General features: G+C 40.5%; 1 protein-coding gene across 3 annotated transcripts in view; it reads right to left on the reverse strand.

The window, feature by feature from the left end:
• Positions 1 to 9900, reverse strand: part of DENND4C (DENN domain containing 4C) — a 64502-nt gene extending 54602 nt beyond the window's left edge. For all 3 annotated transcript variants that reach the window (XM_050329210.1, XM_050329211.1, XM_050329209.1), the window contains exon 1: positions 9725 to 9900. The gene's annotated coding sequence lies outside the window, so the exon portion shown is untranslated. The remainder of the gene's footprint in view (positions 1 to 9724) is intronic.
• Between the last annotated feature and the right edge of the window lie 3580 nt (positions 9901 to 13480).

Below are 13480 nucleotides of genomic sequence, written 5' to 3' on the forward strand. Positions count from 1 at the left end.
AACTCTAGTATATTATTATTTAACAGTTTAAATTTTCCTATTATACAGTAATATCAAGTTGTCCAATGGTATAAAAATTGGAACAGTTATAGACATGGGAGGCCAAAAACCAAACTCTGAGCTGACCTACACAGTCTCGACAAGCAGCTGGAATCAATGGAGACAAGTCCGGTACCAGTAAATTAAGTTCTATTGCCAAGGACAGAAAACAGAAATGGAAAAGATGTGAGACAGGAAGAATGATAATCAGCAAGCAGTCCAGCTACACTCATTTAATAAACCAGTTTAATCTTGTTTCATCAGTGTTGTACCCAAACTCTTCGTTCACGTAACAGAAGATGGCAACTACTCCAAAGACTGCAAAGAAAATAATTCAAGAGAGAAAATTTATTAATAATAACAACATATTTCTCAGAGCAAGAAGAGTACTTTATAAAATGCACTTACTGCCCCAGCTGAAAGCTTTAAAGGTTAGCTATGTTCAGTATTATGTAATGAGTGAAACATCTGCTGCCCTGGAAACATTCTTTGTTAGAGAACTCTTTCTGTAATTGGAAACTCCTTTGGAAAAAAGCCAAATATAGTAGCCTAAAACAAAAACAAAACACTGAAGGAAAAGTCAAGAGACAAAAGTCCAGTGATTAAATTCCTTCAAGCCCAAATCTCCTAGATTGCTTTTTATAGGTTTTTTGGTGCCCTTTTTTGTTCAGGGTGAGGATGGACTATGTTTTAGTTTTGAGAGGTCAAAGGAGAGATGAAAGAATATTGTTTCAAATCTACCTGAGAAGTTACTCAAAGTAAGCTGTAAGAGTTTGAGATATTTTCATTCTTGTTGCTCTCTCTACTAAGCACTGAAATAGTTAAGTATTAATATTGAAAATATTTTGCTAGAATCATCATGGACAGAGATTTGCCTGACCACAGAATCATGCGTTGACTTAATTTTTGCTAGCCACCTACAATATAATCAGACGTAAGTTGCTTGAAATTATCTTCTAAGGGCTCCACAAATCCACACTAGAAAACTCACTCACTGGTTTTGAGGAATATGATTTTCCTCATTTTTATCTTTTGGTAAAAAAAACCTTTGTAGGAAGACACCATTCTCCTCTATAGTTCTCTCCACTGACGGCTTTACCCACCAAACACAGGTTGCTTCATGGACAGGTTCAGAGCCTTGCAGCCTATCCTCACCCCACTGAACTCTTTCCATGGCAGTCAAGACGATGACTCCCACTTCTGGTTGGCCTATGATACCAGCCTCAAACCACTAGTTTCATGTCAGCATTTTCATTCTTTCTCAGCTGCTTTTCAAGCTTGGGGGGAGCTTATTAACACTTCAGAAGTCTGTCTTTTAATCCTCTTGCCAACTCCTCATTAAGAAACTCTCTTGTGCCAAGATGTCTTAAAATTAAGTCCAAACCACACACTTGACAGCAGCTAGAATATTCATGCTTTTGGTCTTATGCTGCAGCAGTGAGAGTTTTATGGGAGGAACTGTCTTTTTGCTCTTTGTACTGCACCAGCACACCACAATCTTGATCTACAGCACATTTCTTCAGTGAGGGTTTGCATTAGCACATCTGCAGAAGGTGTGGAAAGAGTCTAGTCTAGACCTACGAGTCTAGAGCACTCACTGCATAGGTCACTTGCAATGAAGCTACCACCAACATAAAAAAATGCATAAAGATCTTAGGCAGGAGTATGGTTCCTGAAAACTTATGCCTTCAGCTTTTGTTTTTCTGTAATGCCAAATGTTTTAGCTAAATTTTCTAAAGACAAGCTCTTTACTTAATATCTATGCTACTCTCCCCATTCCTGGAAAATCTGACTTGTATTTTCTTTTCTCTTAAAATTTTCAGCCACTTTTGAGACACACAAGACATCTGATGTTTACACAGAAACTTATTGCAAAACCAATAAATCTTTTTTCTCTCCAAATTCTGTAATACGTGTAAAGAAACCTATGTTTCCAGGCCTTAAAAGCCCTTGGTTATCAAATCACGCTTCCTGCTGTGCTCACTTATGTTCCTGAATATATATATTCAGGAGAACTGAATATCTGAATCCATTTAAGCCCATATTTTAGTATTCTGGATATACGTTAAATTGAGCTCATTAGAATATTAAAATGGTGTGTATTGCAAGAACTTCTGAAGAAAATAATCACAAAAGATAATATAATAGAAAGGTACTACTTATACAGACATAGGTATCAATACATATCTTCCTCAAACATGAAAAAAGCTACCAAGGGATAGCAAGCTTGAGATTCTCTTCATGAAGTCCTATCACACACCAGATGTGATAATTGCGAAGTCTGACATTACATCTATTTTGAGCCTTCTTATTATATCACCACATGACACTCAAAATATCTATACTGTATTACTCAACACACTGTGGAGCTGTCAGACAAAACAGCTACAGGGAACCTGATTTTCTGGGATAAACTTCACAGACTTTAGCCATGAAAATAAGTGCTTAAGTCAAATCATTGCTAAGAGTACACTATCCATTTCTGTAATTATTTAACACATGCACTTGCTTTCCTATTTAAAATATTCTTTATGTGTGTTTTTATGTATTTTTTGTTGTTTTGATACATAATATTTTTATTAATTTATTAATATGTTTAAAATAAAAAATATTTTCTAAAGCAGGCCATGACAATTGTGGATATAATACACAATTGTTGGCATGCCTATTTCCAATTTAACTATTTAGAAATTGATTAATTCAGTTTACTTAGAAAACTGATCTCAGATTTTTCCAAATCATTTCCAAATCCCAAGATTTGATCCCACATGACTTACAGAACAGCACAGTCCAAGTGCTCAGCTGCTGTGGCACGCATAGAACATTCAGGATCCCCTACATTCATATCTCTGCATAAGGTGGAGGGGAATTCATAATTTTCATTTGGGGGAAAAAAAAAATAAAAAATCCCCCAAAAGAAAACACAAATAAAAAAAAACCAAACAAAACCTAAACCAAAACAGTAACAACACACCTATTCCAAGCCTTCATAATCTTCTCCCAAGTATACATTTTCCTCCACTGATACTGCTCCCCTGTGCACTTTAACATACTACTGGCTCTTGGAAGAGGCAGGTGGGATGACAGTTATGTTCTCAGAGGATTTACCTTACAGGTAAATCTGACCATCATTCAGTCCCTGCTTAAAAGAAAAGGCATCACACTGTCTGCTATGATACAGTTTTAATCCTTTACACTTTTTTTTTTTTTTAAATTTCCTTCTTCCTTTGCCAGGTCTAGAGCACTATCAATACTCCACATAGACAAGTAGAGCAGGGACAGAAATGGAAATACTAGTTTTGCACTTAACAACCTGGACAACTTAATTGCAAAGTATTTCAACTCAGACATTCAATCCAGAAAGCATACCAGCTATGGGTAAGATTTTTAAAAAAAGTACAAGAGACAAACATTTTAGGCTCAAAACAGTTTCCCTTATCAGACTTGGGCATCATCTGACTACTAATATAACTAGAAAAACATTTTAATATTAGAGTAGTGACTTAGTAAACAGTATCTTTAATTCCTAGCAGAATCAGCTGGATCAAAGAGACTAAGAAAGAAGGGTTTTGAGATTAACAGTGCACATACACTGTACAACTGAATCGCAGAAGAAAGAATAAAAGCTGTAAATGTCTTTATTTGTTCGGTTTTCTTTAAAATAAACTGGAATGTCACATTAGTCATTACATTCATGGTGAATGAGTCATCATAACCCAAAAGAACTTCAGGCTTCCACACATCTCACAAGTAGATGTCTACAAAAAAAGTTCAAAGTAAAAATGCAGCAAAGTATATACATCAGAGTTTGAAATGACACTGTCTTTTAAGAAAGCAAAGGTCACATACTGTGCCTTTTTTCAAAGGTAAACTTGCTACTTGATCTACCCTGAAAAACATGCTCCTCCTTTTATTATAAGGTTTGGTCCTAGAAGAACTGTACTAGCATAGTCACAAGCCCACAAAAAATTCTGCTCTGCACAGACATATAGGTATTCTCTTCACAGACATACAGGTATTCTGGTAGAAGCCGTTTTGTAAGTATATCACTGCTAGCAAAACCAATATTTTGTTTGTTAAGTCTGTTCTATTTGTGACTTGAGATTTTCTTATGCCAGTACAACTCCAAATTTGCCTACTCTGTTTACCAGCATTGGAAAACTTCAGCGATATGTTTATACTATATGCAGAAACAAAACAAATGGTCCAGTGTACAGGGAGAATTACTACTTACTTACTTACTACTAAGGTAAAACAAAAAGGGAAAGGAAAAAAAAACTAAGTAAGGATGCACCCCCCAGGTCATTCAAGAATTTAAGGTCAGAAAAAACGCAAGTCTTTCACTGATGATTCTAACTGCAAGAATTCACTTTTGAGTCAAATAAACATTGTATGGGAGACATGTAGACTTGCTTTTTCTGGTCTCATCACAACATTGAGAAAACAAACATTTTTATGCAGTTAGGAAATTTGATATTTTATGTCCTGCTTATCTTTTTATACTCAGGACTGAAAACAAATCTGGATATGACCAGTAAGAGGCATATTGCTCCCAATTATTAGCAAATGACTCTATACATTACAGTGGTTTGTAACTTCCAAAGCTCAAATAAAATTATTTGTACTCTTCCTTCTCCTGCCAGATCCAAATTTTACTCATAAATGTATGTGACATCTGTTCAGAAAACCAAACTTAACCTCACATGGTTATCCCTCCCAGATTTCTTCTACAAGATCCATACGTTTTACACACATTAAACATTTCTCAAGTTATCCACATCCTTGAAAGCGTCTCCTCTGTCAGAGACACAGCTTATTTTTTAGGACTCATTTTAAGGAAATCTGAGATACTATCTATACCCCCTAAAAAACTCCACCTTGGCATACTTAAGTTCACATCACCTTCGAACACAACAGTTTTCTGCCACTTCCATCTAGATATCCAGCAGTTCACATTCCCATTACACTAATTACTTAAAATGCTATCATGAGATTTCAAGCTCAAGAAAACAATAAAGGCATAGGTACAAATTACTCTGTAGTCTAGGCATAGTGCTGCTGGTATTTCCAAGGATGGCTGGCTGATCAGCTATTGAGAACTGGCCATGCCAGTTTTCAGATTTTGCGATAGGCCTATTTGATGATTAGAGTAACCAAGTGAATAATCTGTTGCTGTGACTCAGCAGTTTACCTTATTGTTCCTTTCTATAACTTTCTCTGAGACTAAGACGGATATCCCATAGAAGCTTCAGGACTTAACTATACACCTATAGATGCCTTGAGTTCTCCATTTTTATGAAACTTTAATTAAATGTTTGAACTTCTTTTTCTTCATATGCTGCTCGTAGGTAGCTGTTCTTTAGTTGTGGCTCTTTCTCCCAACTTTTATCCCTTTTTATCCATGCTTTTATCCCTTCCTAAAGCAGAGAGATATACACATTACATAGACACAGGAGGAGGATATTTTACTCACAAGACTTACACCCATGTCAGGTTTCTTATCTGGGCGACAGTATAGCTTCTTCACCAGATAATAGCAAAGAAGGCTGGAGCCATGTTACGTGACACCAGGAATAGCAGCACCGAGTTGCTCAAGAGGGAAAAAAAAAAAAAAAAAAGTCTTGCTTTCACCAGTCACACAATGCCTCAACACTGCAAAGACTTGCAACAGGGAAGAGTAGTATGAAGAATGCATTAGTAGCTAGACTTCAGCTTATGCATTATTAATCAAAGGTTGTACTTAACTTTAAAGGCAAAAGCTATCACATTTTCACTGAAATATGTAGGTTCAGAGAGAAAGCAAAAACATGGGGGTTTGCCCCTTTGGTGGTTAGTTTTGTGGTTGAGCTGCTGTTTGTTCACAACTAGAAAATACACTTCGGATGAAGCTTCTACTACTTTGGAGACTTGTAATCTTAGCTTTTGCTGCCAGAACTGAACAACTTGATTTGCAAATCAATCCTTGATTTACACCATTTTTAATATCTTTTAGGCAGAAAAACATAGGCCCTTGGTTAATACTTGTAAAGCATCAAGTCTCTTTAGAGAGGTTTTTGAGAGTAAAGGAAAGGAACTGAAGTGGCACTAAATATGAAGATGAAAGCAGAGTAGAGGAAAACTGGCTCACTGCATTTAACTGAAACAAAGTAAATGGAGTGCTTAATGACGTTTTTACTGTTCTCTATATCAACAATCTTGAGTTTGCTGTTCTTAAAAAAAAGAAAGACAAAACAAAAAAATCACATGCATAAACAGAGAATATAATTATAATCTTAGTAAGTCTGAAAACCTTTTTCAAGTTTCCCATCTTTCAAAGCAAATAGTAAAAATCAGGACCACATTTTATACCCTGAAGCAGTGTAACCGTATTCCTGAAACTTCAGAATAAATCTGCATGCTCACATTTTGTGACAGAGCACTCACAAGAATAATTCACAAGAACATGAAACAGTCACACTTCACCAGAAGTCAGTCCAGAAACAGTATTGAACTTACGTCACTTCATTTCTAATAACCATTTGCACAGAGGTCAGACTTTCCAGAACGAAAACATTCTCATTATCATCATGGGGATGTAGTATTTTCAACACCACTACCTTTTTTATTGGATGGGAAAGAAGCAGTATCACATTTCTGTATAACCAAGGGCAACAACTTTGAGAGAAGGACGATTTCAGCAGTAAACCAGAAGTTCAAAAGCAGATAAAAAATCCCAGAACTTCAGTTTACAATTGGAAGCACTACAGGAGGAAAGTACTTCTCATGATACACAGTGCAGCAAACTGATTTTCATTTTACATTATTTGAATAAGCAGCATGGACAACTATCTGACAAGTCACATGGGAAGCAATTTAGTAACTATGACTGTGATATGCAAGAACTTTTTTATAGGTCACGTACACCAAGGCTTTCAATATCCGGAATACTATTCAAGAAAGCAGTATGCCAAAGGTGGGCAGCCCTTGCCTTGGGATGACTAGCAAACACAGGAAAAAAACATTTCTGTCAGATAACCTTCTACAGCGCAATCTACCCTTAAACAAAAAGATGCCACATTTAGAGCTCAGAGGTGCCTTTTATTGTCATTTCAGTCAGAAGGGCATGAAACCAGTAAGAAAATCACCAAACATGCTAGCCTTTATAAATACTGCTCTATGCCGATAACCCGCCATTGAAATATATCTGAAAGCTTAACAGTAAGACATAACAGCCACAGGACTACTTTACCTTCCTCTTACAACTTTGCAATTTACCTGTCCTACCTCATTCTACCAAGACTTTTCTCCTATTGTACTTTAAGGAAACCCAGACAGTGCATCAAGATGAGCAGTGGAACATATTTGTCCTTAAAGCATATCGAGGCTGAATTCCAAACTCAGTTCTCCACTGGTCAAACACATACCTAACAAAAAGAACTAAGCTTCCAAAGGTACCATTTCAAGTACTGTATTTTGACAATATGTATTTCACTGCCACTCCAAATGAGAATTCAATACACATTGAGTCAGATGAATGTTATCCATACCAACACTTAACATTCCAGTTTTGCTTGAGGTTTTTTTTTTTTTTTTTGTTTTAATGAAAACCATGTAAACATTGATCAGAAAGAAATCACACACACGATCTTCAAATGAGCAAACAAATATATAAGACATGCTCTAAGAAGATGTCATTACTTTACTTCAGGCTATGGAGAGGCCAACCTTAACCTATGAATAAACAGCCAAATGTAACATTATATTTATCCATAAGTATTTAAGAAAATGCCCATCTTAATTTGTAAGATATCCTTTTTAAAAAGATCCAGTCATTGAGAGTTTAGCAGTTAATAGGCATCAAGTTTTACTACTATCTGTTTTAACACAGAAGTCAGAAATCATGTAGGCAAATATTTCTGGTTTCTATTGAACTCTTTCCTTGCACTGCTCAAGACAAAAATGCATTATTAGCATTTAATATTCAGTGGAATGGTAAAAAGCAGTCAATTCTTAAAAAAAAGAAAAATCTTAAAAGAGACAGTCACATTTATAATAAGGCATTCTTGAACTAACAGTTTTGAGTTTTTTTACTTTGTGTTCTTTGTGCCAAGGATCTGAAATATATATGGTAGTATGGTTAGTAATCTGGTTAGTCACTTTAGTTTGGTCATGACTGCTTTTCATAAAAAAATACAAATACAAATTCTTTCATTTTCTGAACAGATATGAAGTACTTTGCATTTCATCATTATTTTTCACCAAGAACAGAACATTTACTGTCTCAACTCCTAACATGACATTTAAAAAGAGAGATGCAAAACTTCTGCTAACTTTGTGTTTAGTCTACACAAAGAAATAGCCAACAAAAGTAACAGCAAATAATTTTCTTTTTACTAACATGTCCATGTGCACACTCAAATGTATCTTGGTTAAAAACTTCATAGTAAGCCCAGAAAATATTAGCGATGTCACATTAACACAGCTTACAGAAAAAAAAAGAAAGATCAAATATCCTGTTTGTTTACAGGCTATGCCTTAACAAAGATATAAAAGCTTAGCCACAGGCATTGTTTAGTATCAACACAACAGTCCATGTCTGCCATATGTTTGAGCTAAACAGCAAAAGAGAACAGCATTAAAAAGACTAGTATAGAAGAGACATTAAATTTAGATTTAATATAATGCTGTTCAGTTTTCACATGCTTTCCAAGGTTGCAGCATCAACAATTAAGTTAAATTGTGCTCTGAAAACTCTGAAAGACTGTGTTTGACATTAACAGCACAGTTACTCAGCTTACATCATATTTAAAGCTTTCGTGACTATTAGTTTTCACTGTTTGACAGATGAAGGCGTATCACCGGATCCTGTCGTTACACAGACTATCTGGTCGTGCAGCAAAGACACATCAGATATCCTCGGATGATAGTACAGGTTGATTAAAAGTTATGGCTTTAGCTCTTCCTTTTGTCAAATCTGCAGAACCGTACGTTTCTTACTGATACGATCAGTCCCTGCCTGTCTATGAGCTACAGTGCCTTTATCACCAGGGTGCAGGCCGGGGAGGGGGCGGGCAGGGGGACCACCCTTGCTCTTCAAACAACCCTTCCCACAGCCACGGCACCGCCACTGACCGTCTCCATTTCAACACAGACCCCCGTAAGGGTTAAAAGCGCTGACGCCGGAGCTCAGGGGAGGAGTCGGGGTATGGAAAGGGAGAGGAAAATGGAGAAATAAGGAAGGGAGCTGCTCGGGGACTCACCTGCAGCGGCTGCCACCTGTGCAGCCCAGCAGCCCCGCTCTCCCCCGGGCGGCCGCGGCCGACGGGAGCAGGGAAAATAACCATTATCATGATAATAATTAAAGTGAAAAAGCCCGGAAAGCGTCTCCGCCCCTCCCGGCCCCGCGCGGTGCGGGTTAAGGACGAGCCCCAGCAAGGAAGTTCTGCTGGGGCAGGGCAGGAGCCCTTCTCAGGAACCAGGTCGGCGCCAGACGAACACCCCGAACCCCCCTGCCTGTCCAGTGAAGAGGGAATTTTCCTCTGGACGCGTTCAGGAGAAGGCCGAGGAGAAGCGGGGAGAATAGGGGTCCCCCGCCGGAGCCCCACGCCCCGCGGCAGGGGGGGTGGGAGGTGGGACAGGCGCCGGGTCCAGAGCCTGCTCCTCGCCTGTCAGGCCCCCTCCCTCCGCTCCCTGCCGCCCCGCTCACCTGCCGCCGGCCCGCACGCCGACAGCCGCCCCTCGTACGCGCCAGTAGAGGGGGCGCTCCCCGCCCCGAGCTTTTCCCCGCGCCCGCCGCTTCCTCAGGGGCTGCCAGACACGCCGTCGCTCCTGTTTAGGGAGGAAACGGCCACCATGTTACTTTCTCCCCCTCCAACGCCTACAGGCTGGTCCAGGGCCCGCCCCGAAAGGAGGCGGTGGCGCCGGGGCCGGGAAGCGGCGCTGCTGCGGGCAGGGGGCGCCGGCGGGAGCAGCCGGAGTAGCCCGTGGTGTGGTGCCGCTGACCGGGCACCTGTGGCGGGGAGCCGGAGGGGCTGGCCCGGGGTGCCCCCTCAAGCAGGAAGCGGGTGCGGGTTACTTGGGGTGCGTGTGCGCCCGCACCCGTCGCGGCTTCTGTGAGGGTGTTGGGTTGTACCAGGAAAAAAAAAAATGCCAGAAAGGGAACTTGGCATGTCGGAGAATTGGAGAAGATTCTGAGTTGAAAGGGACCCACAGGGATCATCGAGTCCAACTCAGCCCTGCACAGGTTCATCCCCAAGAGTCCACACCGTCTGCCCGAGAGCGTTGTCCAAAGACTTCTTGAACTCTGCCAGGCTTGGTGCTGTGACCACTTCCCTGGGGAGCTTGTTTCAGTGCACAACCACCTTCTAGGTGAAGAACCTTTTTCTAATATCCAGCCCAAACCTCCCCTGACACAACTTCAGGCCATTCCCTTGGGTCCTGTCACTGGGCGCCACAGAGAAGAGAGCAGTGTCTGCCGCCTTTCCCTCATGAGAAAGTTTTGACTGCAATGAGGTCTCCCCTCAGTCTTTTCCAGGCTGAACAGACCAAGTGACCTCAGCCACTCCTCAAGTGGCTATGGTCGTCTCAGCCACCTATCCAGATGAGACTGTGCACTTCATAGGTGACTCTCGTTAGTGCTCATCACATTTTCTGGAAGATATAAAAGTGTGAGGGGATAGACAGGCTCAGAGGGGCTTCCCTCGGGTAAAGGGAAAGTGGTGGATATAGTTTTTCTGTATTTTAATGAGGCTTTTGATGCTGTCCCTTGCAGCATCTTCCTGGACAAGTTGTTCACCTGTGAGAGGAGCAGGTTCACAATGCTCTAGGTGAAGAACTGGCTGAAGGGCAGAAATCTAAGGGATGTAGTGAATGGGGCTGCATCTGGCTGGTGATGGGTCACCAGAGATGTTCCTCAGGGATCAATTCTAGGGCCAGTACTATTCAACATTTTTATCCATGATCTAGATGCAGGAGTTGAAAGCATGATTGGTATGTTTGCTGATGATGCTAAACTGGGAAGCGCTGTTGATTCTCTTGAGGGACAAGAGGCCTTGCTGAGTGATATGGATAGATTGAAGCATTGAGAAATAATCAGTGGCATGAAATCTAACAAGAACAAATGCCAGATTCAACATCTGGGATGGAGTAGCACTGGACACAAGTACAGACTGGGAGAGGAGTGGTTGGAGAGCAACCATGCAAAAAGGGATCTGGAATGCTGATAGGCAGCAGCTCAGTCGGAGTCAGCAGGGAGCCCAGGCAGCAAGGAGTGCAAACCCCATCAGACACAGCTGGCCAAAAGAGAGAATCATCCCACTTTATTCAGCATTGTTGCAGCTGCACCCTGGGTTCCATATGCAGTGCTGGGCCCCACAATTTAAAAAGGATGGGAAGATCCCTGAATGTGTCCAGAGAAGGGATAAAAAACTGGTGAAAGGGCTGGAAGGAGTGTTCTGTGAGGAGTGGCTGAGGATTCTGGGTTTGTCTAGTTTGGAGAAAAGGAGTTTGAGGGGTGACCTCATTGCTCTTTACAGGTTCCTGAGAAAGAGAAGTAGCAAGGGAGGTGCCAGTCTCTTCCCTCTGGGGTCCAGCAACAGGATGCATGGGAATGGCTCAAAGCTATAGCAAGGAAGGTTTAGAGTGGACATTAGGAAACATTTCTTTACTGAGAGGGTGCTGAAACACTGGAATTGACTCCTTAAAGAGGTGATCAGTATCCCAAGACTGTCACTAAAGGGCTTTTTTTATGGTGCCACCAGTGGGGGTGTCTAACTTTTGGTCAGCCTGGGAGTGGTCACACAGTTGGACTAAATGATCCTTGTAGGTCCCTTCCAACAGGAACTATGGTATTCTATTCTATTCTATTCTACCCTAAGATGTCTTCCTTTCTTGCTACAGATTTCTATTATCTCTTGGCAACTCTGACATCCATCAGATGTTCCACTGTGCCAGTTCTATTCACTAACCCATTAGGAAACTCAAGAGGTGTTTTAATGTGTTAATTTTTTTTCCTGAATTTTTGAGTGATATAAGATACCCTAAAAAGTCACTGAGCAGCAGATCTGTCATAAAAAATTACATAACCAACCTTTTGGTAGCACTCATGCCATCTTTAAGTTCCACTTATCCAAAGGAAAGAATGAGGCAAAAAAAAGGCAGCTAATTTATGTATTTTTGAAACTCTTTCACCCAGAGGTTTGCTCTCATTCTTGCATCTAAAATAATAGTGTTTTTTTTTTTTTTTTCCTGGAATACTATGAGTTTCTTGGTCCATTCTACCCTTATTATCTTTTAACTGGAGCAGATAATCAGTATTTTTTTGTCTCAAAATTAGTACTTTGTAGCGTGCATGTGCCAGGAAGCTTGTGACGGATCTTGAAAACTTACAATGGAAGAATTTTATATTATAGCAAATCGTTCTGTTTAATTTCAATCTGAGTAGCAAAAAAGCTTTCTATTCAGTGTACTTTCAGGTAATTTTCAAGAATTGTCTTGACTTTGATTGGTCACAGTTGCCAAATCTACAACTCCAGGAGGGTCTGACCCTTTAACCTAGTTGGAGCAAATAATTTGTGTACTTTGGGTGTCTCTTCCATACACAGGTAGAGGATTTATGCAGATTGAGTCTGTGATAAGATTACCTAACCTGTTAATTAACTGTAGGTTCTTATGTAGGTCTTATTGGCTGTGTTTAGTAACAGAATATAATTTTTAGTTTATTTTCCAAGAAAACTAGTTTCTTAGAAATGAGAAACCTCTTTTTCTTGAGCAACAACTTGCTCAGTTTATCAAAAGACCTGGACTGTCCTGATTAAAATAAATAAGTACCTTCACAAAGAATGAATAGGACCATTTAATTTAGAGAGAAGCAACAAGAAATAATGTCTGGAATATAATGCCATACAAACTGCACCTGGCTTGGGGCAACCCCCATTATCAATACAGGCTGGGGGATGAATTGATCCAAGAAGGACTTGGGGGTGCTGTTGGATGAGAGGTTGGATGTGAGGCAGCAATGTGAGCTCCCAGCCCAGAAAGCCAGTTGTATCCTGGGCTGCATAAAAAGTAGTGAGGCCAGCAGGTCAAGGAAGGAGATTCTGACCCTCTGCTCTGGTCTGGTGAGACCCCACCTGGAGTGCTGCATCCAGCTCTGGGGTCCCCAGCACAGGAATGACATTAACCTGTTGGAGCGAGTCCAGAGGATGCCACCAAGAGTATTAGAGGGATGGAGCACATCTCCTATGAGTAAAGGCTGAGATAATTGGGATTGTTCAGCCTGGAAAAGACAAGGCTTTGGGATGACCTAATTGTAGCTTTCCAGTGCCTGAAGGGAGCCTACAAGAAAGATGGAAGAGACTACTTACAAGAGCAGGTAGTGACAGGACTCCAACTTTTAGTTATTTGTTTTTAAAAACAGGGCCTACCCCACTAGCCTTTTGTTGGTCCTCAGAGGACTGACTGG

The sequence above is a fragment of the Myiozetetes cayanensis genome, unplaced genomic scaffold (assembly GCF_022539395.1).
Source record: "Myiozetetes cayanensis isolate MyiCay16 unplaced genomic scaffold, myiCay2020 scf4, whole genome shotgun sequence".
NCBI classification, from domain to species: domain Eukaryota; kingdom Metazoa; phylum Chordata; class Aves; order Passeriformes; family Tyrannidae; genus Myiozetetes; species Myiozetetes cayanensis.